Source organism: Rhinopithecus bieti, unplaced genomic scaffold, assembly GCF_001698545.2.
Source record: "Rhinopithecus bieti isolate Rb0 unplaced genomic scaffold, ASM169854v2 scaffold_46210, whole genome shotgun sequence".
Taxonomy (NCBI): domain Eukaryota; kingdom Metazoa; phylum Chordata; class Mammalia; order Primates; family Cercopithecidae; genus Rhinopithecus; species Rhinopithecus bieti.
In genome coordinates, this window is record NW_016818673.1 from 108,004 (window position 1) to 118,299 (window position 10,296).

The 10,296-nt window shown below is 39.6% G+C and overlaps 1 protein-coding gene and 1 pseudogene across 1 annotated transcript in view; one reads left to right on the plus strand and one right to left on the minus strand.

Annotated features, from left to right (window-relative positions):
- LOC108518750 (cyclin-J pseudogene) overlaps positions 1-4,793 on the plus strand; it is a 7,966-nt pseudogene extending 3,173 nt beyond the window's left edge.
- EVI5 (ecotropic viral integration site 5) overlaps positions 1-10,296 on the minus strand; it is a gene marked incomplete at its 3' end in the record, with an annotated part of 127,504 nt that overhangs the window by 92,462 nt on the left and 24,746 nt on the right. The gene's annotated exons all lie outside the window — the stretch shown is intronic.

Consider the following 10,296-nt stretch of genomic DNA (forward strand, 5'->3'; position numbering starts at 1 on the left):
TTTTTGAGACGGAATCTTGCTCTGTTGCCCAGGCTGGAATACAGTGGCGCAATCTCAGCTCACTGCAGCCTCCGCCTCCTGGGTTCAAGCAATTCTCCTGCCTCAGCCTCCTGAGTACCTGGAATTACAGGCATGTGCCACCATGCCTGGCTAATTTTTGTATTTTTAGTACAGACGGGGTTTCACCATGTTGGCCAGCCTGGTCTCAAACTCCTGGCCTGAAGTGATCTGCCCGCCTCGGCCTCCCAAAGTGCTGGGATTACAGACGTGAGCCACTGCACCCAGCCTAATGAAATGTCTTAATACAGATCTTTTTTTCACCTGTTGTGCTTAGCACTCCAATGGGCCCTTTTAATTTAGAAAAGGACCCATCAGAGCGCTAAACACAACAGGCTGTTCAGTTCTGGGAACTCTTCCTTTTTTGTGGGGAGCAGGGAGTCAACCTGCACGTGCCGAGGGACCGCGGTGCTGCACAGCCCTGTTTTCCTAATTTCTTTTATGACATCCTCCTCTATATTTTCTTTCTTAAACTCCTGTCTTCTTGCCAGTCAGCTCACAATAAAGCCCTTTTTCTTTTCTCAAAAGCCAGTGCCATAGTATTGGATTCTATGAGCATCGAGCAGTGAACCCACTGCTTAGTAATACCAGTATCACTCATTTAACAAGAATTTACTTGGAATCTACTCTAAAAGAACACTTTATTGGGTGCTAAAAGTATCATCATAAACAAAATAGACATGCTCCTTTTCCTCACAGAGCTAGGTAAGAAGTCAAATCATGAACAAATAAATGCAGAGGATACATGACATACGGCAAAACACTAAATAACTTAATTTGATAGGGTGGAGGAGGACTGCCTTTCTGAGGAGGCAACGTTTAAGATAAGATCTCTGAAATGAGCAGGAAGAAGACAGACAGACAAAGAGCCAGGCAAAAAAAAAAAAAAAAAAAAAAAAAAAGGAAAATATACAAAGGCCCTGAAAAACTGAACATGTTGATGGGTTAAAAAGCACTCTCATCCAGTCAACATGGCTCATGCCTGTGATCTCAGCACCTTGGAAGGCCGAGGCAGGAGGATCACTTGGGCCGGGGGTTCAAGACTAGCCTGGGCAACACAGTGAGACTTCATCTCAATCAATCAATCAACCAATCAATCAGTCAATCAACCAATCAATCAATCAATAGAAAAGCACTCTCTAATAGAAATAAAAAGGAAAGCCACAAATGCAAGCCATATCAGTTATTTAAGATTTTCTAGTAGCTATATTTTAAAAGTAAAACAAGTAAAACAAATGAAATTAGATTTTTTAACCCAATATACTCAAAACATTATTTCAATAGATAAGGAATATGAAGAAATTATTAGTGTAATATTTTACATTCTTTCAATACTAACTCTGAAATTCAGTATGAATTTTACATGTATACCACATCTCAATTCAGACTAGTCACAGTTCAAGAGCTCACTCATCACATATAGCTAGGGGCCTCCCTATTAAACAACACAGGTTACAAGAACTAAAAAGTACCAAATGTGTGACTCAAAATTATACCTAATTTTGGAATCTAATTTTGGAATATATTTTCTGAACATAATTAGGTACAATACTCTGTAGTAACACTGTCTCTCCATAATCTATAAATAAAAATAATCCACTAGGATATAGTTAAGTACTGTCTCTTGCTACATATACCAGCAAATCCTAAACTGACAGGACTTTAGGTCTTTGACATTCTTCCATATTTTGAAAAAGAAAAAAAAAAAAAATTTAGCTTCAGTTAGTATGCCTAGGAGCAAGTCTGGAATAAAAAGTCATCTACAGAAAAGATTGTATCCTAACCCAAGCCCCAGAGAACAATAGTGAAGTAAAAGCCACATGCCATAACCTCAAAATCAATGCCATACTCCCATAGCCAGAGTAGCATTAGTAGCTGAGAGGCTTACTTTTACTACTATCAGAAGAAACAATGTGGTCTTTACATGCTATCCAACAATGACTCACGATTCAAACATCAGCTTTAGGGATTTAATATCCCTTCTAAATTTTTTACCTCCACAAGAACACTATCAATTTCACTCAACAAATACTTACTAAACATAGGTATAAGGCTAGGCATTGAGTGGGAAAATAAGTAAGATATAGGGCTCTTGTCCTGTCTTCAAATTGCTCACTCGTAATGAAGTATGGGGAGGCAAACATGGAAACAATTACAAGTCTCTTTCTCTCATCCATTGCTACCAAACCTAGTAGCTTAATACATTAAATATTTATTATCTCACAGTTTCTGTATGTCAGAAACTGGAGTACAGTTTAGCTGGGCAATTCTGGCTCATGGTCTCTCATGAGCTTGCAGACAAGATCTTGGCTAGTGCTGCTGTCATCTGAAAGCTTGACTGGGGCTGGAAGAGCTGCTTCAAAGATGGTTCCCTCATATGTTTATTGGCAAAAGGCCTCAGTTTCTCACCATGTGGAGCTGAGTATAAGACTGAGTATAAGACTGCTGAGTATCCTCACCATGTGGCAACTGGCTTCCCCCAGAACAAGAAAGCAAGACAGAAAATCCTTACATGACTTAGCTTCATAAGTCACTCTGACGTTTTTGCAATATTCAATTGGTTACACAAGTCAGCCCTATTCAATGTGGGAAGAAAGTACATAAGAGTACAAATATAAGGAGGTGGAGACCATTGACAGCCATCCTGGAGGCTAATGACCTCATGTGACATATTATGTTCAACACACAAAGTTGAGCAAAAATGAAAATGTAAAAGGGCATGTTTATATGATATACTGTTTATAAACATACATATAAGTATAATGTTATACCTTAAAGAAGATGGGGACTATATTTACAAGTACATTTATAATGTTTATTTCTTATGGTGGGTGATATGAACATAGGTTTTTTTAATTTTTTTTTTTTGCATCTGAAATATTCATTATAAAAAACTGATGCTTTGGGCCAGCTGTAGTGGCTCACATCTGTAATCCTAGCACTTTGAGAGGCTGAGGTGGGTGGATGACTAGAGGTCAGGAGTTCGAGACCAACCTGGCCAACATGTTGACACCCCGTCTCCACTAAAAAATATTAAAATTAGCTGGACGTGGGTGGCACACACCTGTAGTCCCAGCTATTCAGGAGGCGGAAGCAGGAGAATCACTTGAACCCAGGAGGCGGACATTGCAGTGAGCCGAGATCACACCACTGCACTACTCCAGCCTGGGAGACAGAGCAAGATTCCGTCATAAAAACAAAACAAACAAACCAAAAAACCCAAAAACAAAAAACGGATGCTTTGTCTAAAGGAAATTAGTATTTTTAAAGACATTATTGCTGAATACATTCATTAATACAGCTGTTTAGAATGATTATTTGGAAGTATCCATGATACATGCCCATGGGCTGACTCAGAAATCTGTCCCAATGAAATACTCAAATAAGCAAGGATCTACACACTGAAATTAATCACAGAATTGGGAGCCGCCTGCCAGTCCTTTAACAATGGGGGGAGCTCGGCCAGAGCTGAGACTGGTGCTTCGCAGCTGGCTGTCTGCAGCACCAGCAGGGCAGATGCCAAGAGGACTGAGGCTGTGAGGGCTGCAGGGCAGCACTGTAGTTGTCGCGTCTGGCTGCATGCACCTCAGGATCCCAGGGAGCTGGAAAGGCAGTGATGGCGAGGAGAGCTGGCCACCAATATTCACCGAGCACTTGCTACAAAGAGCTGAAGTTGCCCTCCTAAGAGGCCAGTCCCCTCAACTGAGTCTCAGCCAGTATTTTGCTGACGACTACCATTGTGAGTGATCATGTCACACTCTGCCTTTCTATCCCAGCATCTTGCTATTTACTAGAACTATTTATGGATTGCTATGACATCTGTATCTAGCAGCTGATTTTAGCTGCAGTTTCCTATCTGCTTCTAGCAAGTAAATTTGAAGAAAAAGAAGATAGTGTGCCTAAGCTGGAACAGCTCAACAGCTGTGTGACTAATATGAATGTAGTAATAACAAAACAAAATTTGCTACATGTGTAACTATTATTATTAGAAACCTATCAGTGGAATGGACCTCTGCCTTCCAACAGCTGCCCATTTCACTGAATTTGCTCTCTCTGAAGTGGTACACAAAACAGATCTCCATGATGGCTGGCCAACGATTTGCCTGGAAAAGGTTAAACACCACATAGCCAAATGTGCAGATTTCCTGGAAGTACTGTTGCAAAATTACCCCTTTCTAAATTATGCACTTTCTTCAGTAGCTGCTACATGTATGGTTTCTTTGAGGATTATACTTCATCTTTCTCCAACATGGCCTACAAGACTACATCACTACATCATCTTACTGCTTACTCCTGGGATTTCTTAGTGCGGTGTACTGAACAGCTATTGACTGCTCATAATAATGATATGAAAGAAGCAAAGAGAAGACAAGCAGGACCTCAACTGGCACAACTAAGTGTGTTCTAGACAGTCTCCCAGCCCTTGCAGCCAGCTCACTTTCAGCAATCTCAGCATGTCAAACAGTCACATAGACCTCACCGCTGTATCACCATCCTACATCAACCAAACTGTCAGCACATGGTATCTACCATGCACACCACATCTTACAAGCTACAGACATGTCCTCCTGGCTTCCAAACTAGTGTTCAGGGCCTTGGGCACATGCAGACTGGTATTGGGATGTCCCTCACTGGCAACAGCAGCAGAAGTTAAGCCCTGTCTGAATGTTTCTTACAACCAGAGCTTTCACACAAATGAGCATTACCCTTGTATTACTCCATGCTTTGAAAGGTGATTATGTGTAAGGTTAATAACTAACCCAGACTGCCTTGTGACTTGAAGCTCTGGGTAAGCTTTTTGTAAACTTCCATTCCAAAGTAAAGAGATCCAAATGACATCAGAACTCTTCAGGTACCAGCACCACGAAGACTGAATATCTCTTTCAATACACCATGAATACCTGGGAGGACTAAACAAACACTATGACGGTGTGTGTGTCAAATTCAGTTACAACAAATCCCTGTATGACAAAAATGCTCAAGTCCTGGCTAATACTCCAAATAGTTCAAAAATATTCAATACAACAGAAAATTTGGACAGACTCCAATTTGCCATTTTGAGATTTGACCAATGGGAGATTCTGGGCCTAACGTTGGCTTGTAAGTCAAAAACGTTTATCTTGGGCTTGCCAAACAGTCTTTTATGATGTAAAGTTAAAGGATTAATTTTTGAAGAGGTTTTTTTTTTTATTCTACAGTTTTGAGTTTTATCTTTGTTCTACAGATGAAATTTTGAGTAAAGTCATGAATTCCTATGCTATACCAATCTGTAAAATTAAAAAAAATTTAGATTATTCTACATAACTTCCTATTATAAATAGTATAGGTATATGGATTTATGTACTAAAATTAAGGCTGGAGTAGAGCTCTTATTTTTAAAAAGAAAAAAAAAAAAATTAGGCCAGGTATGGTGGCTCACACTTGTAATTCAGCACTTCGGGAGGCCAAGGTGGGTGGATCATTTGAGGCCAGGAGTTTCAGATGAGCTTGGCCAACATGACAAAACCCCGTCTCTACTAAAAATACAAAAGTTAGCTGGGCATGGTGGTGCACGCCTGTAATCCCAGCTACTCAGCAGGCTGAGGCACAAGAATCACTTGAACCCAGGAGGCAGAGTTGCAGTGAGCTGAGACTGAGCCACTGCATAATCCAGCCTAGGTCAAAGAGCGAGCGAGACTGTGTCTCAAAAAAATAAATAAATAAATAAAAATAAAGAGTTATTTACAATAAGAAAAAACTGGTAACAACCACAATGTTCATCAATCAGAAAATAAGCAAATAAATTATGACACTACCATACAACAGAATGTGATGAAGCCATTAAAAACAACATGGTTCCCAATTGGATGGAACCAATCAAATATAGGTAAAGAATAGGATATACATACAATATAATACCATTTTTTGATAGGCTATCAATCTATTAACAGCTACCTCAAGATAGTGAGAATGTAGCAAGGGAAATAAAAACAGAAAGAAAACTTTCCTACTTTAGTGACTTCTGTATTTAAAATTTTTTAGTATCATGTAAGCCTTTTGTAATTTTGTTTTAAAAAGTTGGTTAAGGCTGGCCACACGCAGTGGCTCATGCCTGTAATCCCAGCACTTTAGGAGGCCAAGGCGGGAAGATCACACAGTCAGGAGATCGAGACCATCCTGGCTAACACAGTGAAACCCCGCCTCTACTGAAAAACAATACACAAAACATTAGCCCAGCATGGTGGCGGGCGCCTGTAGTCCTAGCTACTCAGGAGGCTGAGGCAGGTGAATGGCAACCCCAGGAGGCGGAGCTTGCAGTAAGCAGATATTGTGCCACTGCACTCCAGCCTGGGCGACAAAGCAAGACTCAATCTCAAAAAAAAAAAAAAAAAAGTTGGTTAAGGCTAGGCGTAGTGGCTCATACCTGTAATCCCAGCACTTTGGGAGGCCAAAGCAGGTGGATTGCTTGAGCCCAGGAGTTCAAGACCAGCTTGGGCAACATGGCAAAACCCCATCTCTACAAAAAATACAAAAATTAGCCAGGCATAGTGGCACACACCTGTGGTCCCAGCTACTCAGGAGCCTGAGGCAGGACAACTGATTGAATCTATGAGGTCAGAGGCTGCAGTGAGCCATTCATTATTCAGCCACTGCACTCCAGCCTGGGTGACAGGGCAAGACCCTGTCTCACTAAATAAACAAACAAACAAACAAATAAATAAATAAAATAAAAAATCTGGTTAAGACAACAATCAGGCAGACCATATGCAAAATGTTAATGCAACAAAAAGTGAAAACAGAACTCAAATTACATATATATTCAAATTAGATCAAAGATATAGGCAGAGACATGAAGAAAATACATCAAAATTAAAATAAAGGTTATGTCAGAACACGAAATTTGGGGTCAGAGAGAGTCCTTTCTCTTTTTTCTAATTATCTCCAATGTGGTTATATAAAACTTATAATGAAAGAATGAGATCCACACATCAAAAAAAAAAAGGTGAAAGAAGATCTAAAAAAAAAAAAAAAAAGACACTAGACAGTAGCCTAAAGAAGATAAATACTGTCTAATGTAGTTTTGTTTTTAAAGTAATTCTTGGCTGGGTGCGGTGGCTCACGCCTGTAATTCCAACACTTTGGGAGGCCCAAGCAGGCAGATCGCCTGAACTCAGGTGTTAGAGACCAGCCTGGGCAACACAGTGAAACCCCATCTCTACTGAAAATACAAAAACTTAGCCGGGTGTGGTGGCACGCATCTGTGGTCCCAGATACTTAGGAGGGAAAACTGCTTGAGCTCAGGGGGCAAAGGTTACAGTGAGCCGAGATCACGCCACTGCACTCCAGCCTGAGCAACAGTGAGATCCCATCTCATAAAGAAAAAAAAAAAGTAATTCTTATGTGTAAATGTTTTCATTATAAGTGATCCATATTTATGGAAAAAAAAACCAAGAAGAAAATTTAATTGTCCACAAACTCACCACTCACATAATCAGTGCTTTTTCTTGAAAAAATGATGCAGCATGAATAATATACAGAGAGACACCTAAGCCTCACTCAGAAGTAAAACTGTGAACTAGCTACAAGTCCTTAAGGATTTCAAACAGACTTTTTTTTAAAGTATATTTATAGTAAAACATATAAAATTTGTCATTCTCATTATTTTTAAATGTATGGTTCATGGCATTTAAAACATTCACAATCTTGTGCAACTATCAGCATTATTTCCAAAACTTTTTCATCATCCCAAACAGAAATACTATATCCATTTCCCTTTCTTGCATCCCTGGGTAACCTCTAATTTACTTTCTGACTCTATAAATTTGCCTATTCTATATATATCATACAGGTGGGATCATACTTGTATGATTATATGTAAAACTAGCCTTTTCTGTCTGGCTTATTTTACTCAGCATAATGTTTTCAAGGTTCATCCATGTTGTAGCATGTATCAGAACCTCATTCCTTTTTGTGGCTAAATAATATTCACATTCATACATATACAGACACCCCCCACATACATTCTGTCTATTAATTCATCTCTATGCTGAGGGACATTTGGGTTATTTCCACCTTTTGACTCTTGGGAATAATGCTGCTATAAACATGAGCATACAAGTATCAAACTGAGTTTTAATAGTTTGCTCTGGCTAAACTATAAAGAAAACACAAGTAACAGAAACTGCCAAAAGCAATCACCACAATAAAATTCAATATAAGACATTAAGTTTGTGATTTTTAATATTATTTATACTTATTTTCCAAATTTTCTTAAATATGTATTATTTTGCATAAATGAGGGGAAATTAATTTTGTAGAGACCTTTGCCATGACAAGAAAATATATTCTAATCTGAAAAGATATAAAGTAAGGAAATAAAAGGGAGAGAGCAACACAATGCTGAAGATATCAGGAGATCATTACTGAGGTCAGGATTGCAGGTTAGCAGCACAGCTGAGAAGGGAGCTGACTTGGAGCCTAAAAGCATCTTTTTTTCTTTTTTCTTGTTCTGAATAAGAGAGGGTACTAGTCTTCCCTCCATAATGACGAGCACAGCAGCTAGTATACACTAAACAACAAAAGCTGGCTGAAACAAGCTGGGCACAGTGGCTCATACCTATAATCCCAGCACCTTGGGAGGCTGAGGTGGGAGGATCACTTGAGGTAAGGAGTTTGAGACCAGCCTGGCCAACATGGTGAAACCCTGTCTCTACTAAAAATATAAAAAAATTAGCTGGGTGTGGTGGCACACACCTGTAATCCCAGCTTCTTGAGACACTGAGGCAGAAGAATTGCTTGAAACCAGGAGGTGGAGGTTGCAATGACCCAAGATCACGCCACAGCACTCCAGCCTGGGCGACAGAGTGAGACTCCATCTCAAAAAAAAAAAAGGGTGGAATAAAGAATTAATGAATAGGCCAGGTGTAGTGGCTCACACCTGTAATCCCAGCACTTTGGGAGGCTGAGGCGGGCGGATTACGAGGTCAAGAGATTGAAACCATCCTGGCTAAGACGGTGAAACCCCGTCTCTACTAAAAACATACAAAAAATTAGCTGGGCGTGGTCGCGGGCACCTGTAGTCCCAGCTACTCGGGAGGCTGAGGCAGGAGAATGGCATGAACCCGGGAGGCAGAGGTTGCAGTGAGCCGAGATCGCGCCACTGCACTCCAGCCTGGCCAACAGAGCAAGACTCCGTCTCAAAAAAAAAAAAAAGAATTAATGAATAGATAAGCTCTATTCATTTAAAAAAATGACATAAGCTCTACCACCTATGTCATATTTTTTAAATTATTCATATTTTTATTCTCATATTGACTATTACAAGTGCCTCATGTTTCATAGTAAGTTTTATAGAAACCATAAATCTCGGGGAAATTGGCAGGTAGGTGAATGACATGTAATTATGTCTCAGGGATCATTATTTAAACTGCAACTTTGCTTAAACAAAACTACAAACCAGAATGTGCAGACTTATAGCACGACTTTTTTTAGTGGGTATTTGTCTAAGTATATGTAACACCAAATGTATCCAGAGTTCTTTTCTTATTTGCTTCCAAAATAAATAGCAATATATCAAATTGAGAAGCACATCCTAAAATGTTTGCTCAAATATCAAAATGCTGTATCAATGCAAATATAAAAGGTCATTAATTTGTATCTGTATACATCGTTATGTCTCCCACCTCAAGGAGTTTTCAAGGAGTTAGAAACTCTGAGCCCACAAAAAACCTGATATACAACTGAATTAGTATGTGGAAAGTTAAAAATAATATTTACACCAGTTCCAGGAAGATTTTTTTAAGAGATGGTGTCTTGCTACATTGCCCAGGTTGGTCTCAAACTCCTGGGCTCTAGTAATGCTCCCACCTCAGTCTCCCAAGTAGCTTGGACTACAGATGTGTGCTACAACACACGGCTTAGTTCCAGTAAGATTTAAGGTTGGTACAAATATCTTATTACAGTAGGATTTAAGACTAGTACAAATGTAATATCTACCTTCAATCTTTTAACAGGTTATAAGAATTGTTGTTCCAATTCTGTAAATGGGAATAAACACCCATGCAATGTCTTACATATTATTATTATCAAAATACTTAATATTAAAATGGAATGGCCGGGCGCGGTGGCTCAAGCCTGTAATCCCAGCACTTTGGGAGGCCGAGACGGGTGGATCACGAGGTCAGGAGATCGAGACCATCCTGGCTAACACGGTGAAACCCCATCTCTACTAAAAATACAAAAACTAGCCGGGCGAGGTGG